Here is a 6,000-nt window from a genome sequence, read left to right on the forward strand (position 1 = left end):
ACTCCCTACTGGCATGAGCTCCATGTTGATTGGTTCAATTTTTGTGCTGTATTTCACAGATGTTGATTTGTCTTGTGTAGAACCAAACAACAGTTGCAACCTTTCATCAATTCTCCTCCTTTGCTCTTTCACTTGAATTTCAGCTGCTGCTAGCTGAATCAAATCAATTCCATCAGGCTTGCCCTTGATTTGAATGATTGGAGAAGTAGTGATGGCAGGAACTAGCACTTTAGATATGTTGACTTTTGTAGATGGCTCTCCTTCCCCTTCCCTTTTACTCTCCCCCTTTTTGTTATCATCAAGGAGAGGGGTCAAGCTTTGTGCTTTTGCCAGCTGCATTAGGAGACTGGTTTGAGATTGTTGATTGTGAAGAATGGTGGCCACAGAATCTTCAATAACTTGAACTCTGTCTTCTAACTTGGCCAACCGTTTTTCAGTAACAGATTCTTTCTTCAATCTCAAGACCAAGTCCTGCAATGTACCATAGGGCATGACTGAATCCAATTTGTCTGAAGTATAGCTTTTCAAGTCAGCAATATCCTTCCTGAGATCATCCATACTCAGATTCTGCTTCACTTGCTGCAGCTTCATGAGATGCAGTGAGTCCAGGTGAGCTTGAAGGATAGCCTTGATACTTGCATGTGAAGTATTCTGAATGGCCTGTTGAATAGTGTTGATTTGTTTGACTAAAGAGACATTGAATTCCCCTGATCTATACTCCTTAGTCAAGGCCCATTCAGGTAGATTTGGAATTGAACTAGGGCCTTCATCTCCCCCTAAGTTCATGCTTCCATCAAAAGAAATAGAGTCATCATCATCAGAATTTGCTCCAAATTCCTCAGATGGCTCACCAGCTGTAGAAGGCATTTTGGTAATGGCAGCTTTATCCCTTTGAAGAGATTCTGTTGTGTGCACTAGATGTAGCGACCTTTCTGCCTCCTCATTGCCCTGAGCAGCCAACAGTTGATAGGCTGTCACAGGATGAGTAAAAGTGTCAGCATCCAAGGAAATGTTATCAATTACAGCTTTGTAATGTTGCTGAAATTGTCTTTCCTTGTCAGCATCATCCACAATCATTGACTCATTAGCAATGGCTGGTTCCACCCTTGTATCTACTGTACCTGCTTTTCTCTCTTTTTCTCTATGTTCTTGCATCAGGGGCTCCCCCTGGCTCACACAACTCACTCCCTCACCTTCACCTACTAAGGTGGTACTCCACTCACTTACTTTTGCCATGCTGGAAGAAATAGCATGCATTTTTTAGCTCTCAATCTCTCCTTTTGCCTGGGAGCAACCCAGCCTCTCACTCAAATTGCCACTCCCTTCCCTCAATCCTAAGAGTGATTGCACAGTATTCATGTCTTCTACACTTGGGATTAATTCAGTTATTTGTGTAGAGACTGTCAACGGATGTGGAATATCCGTTGAAGGTGAAACTGATGTTATCAACGGATAACTGCTGTTAAGCTTATCCGTTGAAGAACAACCACTTGTCAACGGATGAGTGATATCCGTTGAAGAAGGAAAAGAAGTTGAAATTGAAAGTGATATAACTGTTGAATCTGTGTAGATTGATTTGAGATGCGGTGACACAGATCCTACAATTATATCTGAAAGAATTTGCGGGTGATCCAACAAATCATCTAAGAGATGATGATCACCTGTATTTGAGTGGGGCTTCTCCCTGAGTTGTAAAGAGGGAGAATCAGGAATTGATGGGAATAACATATCCACATCCAGAGATGGTGATGAAGTGTTTGGTGATTGATGTGTGATTATTGTGAGAGAATGGGGCTGTGACTCCACATTTATTGGAGCCACATCAAACTGAGTTTGAGAAGGCATAGATACAGATGGTTGTATCTGTGCAGTGTGTGCACCCTGTGTAGAAGATTGGGTTCTAGCCTTCTTTCTTCTAATAAAGGCTTTTGTTGGCGAGTGTTTGGCTTTAGTGTCCCTCCCTCTTTTGTTCTGTGTTCCTGGTTTGGAACTATTTTCAATAGTAACATCCTTTTGGGAGGATGCTACTAGGGATGTGCTAGATACCTTTTCAACCACCACAGCTTTTTGAGAAACTGTGGCTTGGCTAGCTTGGGAAGCACTCAACTTTCCTTCCTTATCCTGGGGGTTTCTTTGATGTTCACCCCTCCCCTCACCACTCACACCCTGTTCACTCACCTCAGGGTTAATAGTTGGTGTTACAACTGTTGTCTTTTGAGAAACAACAGAGGTGGATTTCTTTGTCTTGGATTTTGAAAGTGTAGTTTTGGTGACCTTGGTAGAAATCTGTTGGGGCATCACAGATTTCATGGCCACACTAGAAGATAAAGAAACAGAGGGGTTGGAAGATGTAGGAGTTGTAGAAGCAATTACCTCACCTACCTGAGGTGCATTCATGATTGGTAAATATACCAATGGCACACTGCTGTTAAGATCCATTCTCTTCAAGTCTGCAAGAACTCTTTTCTCTTGTGCCCAGCACTTGAGTTTATTATTCTCATTGATTATGACTAAACCTTCAGCAACATGGTTAGCCAATAACATAAAGAATCTAGCATAATAGATGTTATTAGGTCTATTAGCTTTGTTACCTAATCTAGTACCTAATTCTAGCATCACATAGTTGCTAAAGTTAAAATACCTATCAGAAACAAGCATATAGAGCATATTAACCAGAGATGAAGTTATGGCATCAAAGTTACTAATTTTCCCAGAGAAAACCTTTATAAAGGCATCCCCAAGGAAACTCCATTCTTTCCTAAGGCCTTTTCTTCTAATACTCCCTAAATTAGCAGAGTTAAGAGAATAACCTATGGAATCTAACATGCTGGATACATCACTATCAGTGTGTGGTGTCATGGCATTGTTCTCAGGCAATTTAAAACATGCTTGTAAATCATCACAGTTAATACAGTGAGTTTTACCTTTGAGAGTGAAGGAGATAGTCATATCCATGGAGTTGAACTCAGCAGTTGTCCAAATCTCCTCAACTACTTCACAGAAAATTGTTGGGGCTTCCAACATTGCATAGCTAAGTTTGCAGTTTTTGATGAAGTCCATCATTTTGTGATAGTCTGAGTGGGCTTCATTCTTTTCTACCAAAGCTATGAAATTGTTCTTTTCATAGATGAACCCAGATTGAGACATAATCTTCACGACTGGTGCCATTGTTGTGAGTAGAAATAGCAGAGAATAACTTGAAGTTTTTGCAGAGAGAAAATGGTAAATGCTTGAAATTTCAAGAAAGCGTAAAGTAAAAATGAACAATCAGAAGGACTTATGTGCTTTCTCAAATTAATAAACAAAAATACAAAAGAAAGATTTATCAATAAATAAGCGTTAGTGAATTTCAGCCTTTTAAGAATAAACTGTAAGTATTCTAAAAACTACCTTTAAAACCAATACACACAGATGTATGTACGAGTATCAACGGTTAAGAGAATAGAATCAACGGCTGTTAAACACCTGAATCGCTTGATGAGACATTTCAACGGATAAGGCAAATTGTCATCCGTTGAAAGGTACTTCAGTTTTATCCGTTGACGGATAAAAATTCCAGAAATGTATTTGTCTTTCAACGGATAATGACTATCCGTTGATAGAGCAATTCTGACTTTCAACGGATAGGGAACATCCGTTGATGGAATAAACTATCTTAAAAGTCAGATTTGTTCTAGCAACTAATATATTTCAGGCTTCAAATCAAATTGCAATAAAGACATGAATTTTAAGAGTAATTAAGCATACCTAGCTCACTTACCAATCTTGTGAATGTTGATTCATCAAGTGGCTTGGTAAATATGTCAGCAATTTGTTGTTCACTTGGAACAAAATGTAGTTCCACTGTACCATTCATGACATGCTCCCTAATGAAGTGGTACTTGATATCAATGTGCTTGGTCCTTGAGTGCTGCACAGGATTCTCTGTTATGGCTATGGCACTTGTGTTGTCACAAAAGATAGGAATTCTATCAACATGAAGTCCATAGTCAAGGAGTTGGTTCCTCATCCATAACACTTGAGAACAGCAACTTCCAGCAGCAATGTATTCAGCCTCAGCTGTAGAAGTAGAGACTGAATTTTGCTTTTTGCTAAACCATGATACAAGCTTGTTTCCCAGGAATTGACAGGAGCCTGTTGTACTTTTCCTATCTATTTTGCAACCTGCATAGTCTGCATCTGAATAACCAATTAGATCAAAGCCAGATTCTCTAGGATACCAAATACCTAAATTTGGTGTACCCTTGAGATATCTGAAAATCCTTTTGATAGCAATTAAGTGAGACTCCCTAGGATCAGCTTGGAATCTAGCACATAGACATGTAGCAAACATTATATCTGGTCTGCTAGCAGTTAAATATAAAAGTGAACCAACCATGCCTCTATAACTTGTAATATCCACAGACCTTTCAGTCTTATTTAATTCAAGTTTGGTGGCAGTGGCCATGGGAGTTTTTGCAGATGAACATTCCATTAAGTCAAACTTCTTTAAAAGATCATAAATATATTTAGTTTGACTAATGAAAATTCCATCACTAACTTGTTTAACTTGTAAACCAAGAAAATAGGTTAGTTCTCCCATTAGGCTCATTTCATAATTACTTTGCATTAGCTTAGCAAACTTTTTGCAAAGTTTATCATCTTTAGAACCAAATATTATGTCATCTACATAAATTTGAACAAGTATACTAGAGCCATTTACATCCCTAAAGAAGAGAGTTTTATCAACAGTACCTCTAGTGAAGTGATTCTCCAAAAGAAATTTTGATAAGGTTTCATACCAGGCTCTAGGTGCTTGCTTCAGTCCATAGAGTGCTTTCAACAGATAATACACATAGTCTGGAAAATTTGGATCTTCAAATCCTGGAGGTTGACTTACATAGACTTCTTCCTCTAATTTCCCATTTAGAAATGCACTCTTGACATCCATTTGATAGACTTTGAAATTGGCATGGGCTGCATGGGCTAGAAATATTCTGATGGCTTCAAGTCTTGCAACAGGAGCATATGTTTCATCAAAATCTATTCCCTCTTGCTGAGAATAGCCTTTAGCAACCAGTCTGGCTTTATTCCTTATGATAATGCCATTTTCATCCATCTTGTTTCTGAATACCCACTTTGTGTCAATAGGACTCTTGTTCTTTGGTTTGGGTACCAGCTTCCATACTTGGTTTCTCTCAAATTGGTTCAGCTCTTCCTGCATAGCTAATATCCAATCTGGATCCAATAGAGCTTCTTCCACTTTCTTAGGTTCCTCCTGAGACAGAAAACTGCTATACAGACATTCATCTTGAGTGGCTTTTCTTGTTTGCACTTTAGATGATGCATCACCAATGATCAGTTCAAAGGGATGATTCTTGGTCCATTTCCTTTATGGTGGAAGATGTGCTCTAGATGAGGTGGCCTCAGTATTGTCATGATGTGAGACAGAGTGTTGACTAGTTGAAACTCCCCCTGAGTTGTTGGTCCTTTGCAGGGAACTTGGAGTTCTATCAACTGATGATGTAAATCGATTATCCGTTGATGAACTATGATCAACGGATGCTTCATTTTGTACTTCAACGGATGATGCACTGTGTCTTTCAACAGATACTGCATTATTTTGTGCATTATCCAAGGGCATGTTTTGAATCCCTTTTGAAGTGTCATCTCCATCAGTCTCCTCTTCACTATCATCACAATATATCTCAATGTTGTCAAATTTGAGTCTCTCATTATGTCCCTCATCTGTTAGTCCATCAATCTTTTTATCATCAAACACAACATGCACAGACTCCATAACAATGTTGGTTCTTAGATTGTAGACCCTATAAGATTTTCCAGCTGAGTAACCAACAAATATCCCTTCATCAGCCTTTGCATCAAACTTCCCTTTATGGTCAGATTGATTCCTCAGTATAAAGCATTTACATCCAAAGACATGAAGAAAGTTTAGAGTTGGTTTTCTTCTCTTGAACAACTGATAAGGAGTCATGCCTTTAGCTTGATTGATCAAAGAAA

Source organism: Apium graveolens, chromosome 10 (assembly GCF_009905375.1).
Source record: "Apium graveolens cultivar Ventura chromosome 10, ASM990537v1, whole genome shotgun sequence".
NCBI lineage: Eukaryota > Viridiplantae > Streptophyta > Magnoliopsida > Apiales > Apiaceae > Apium > Apium graveolens.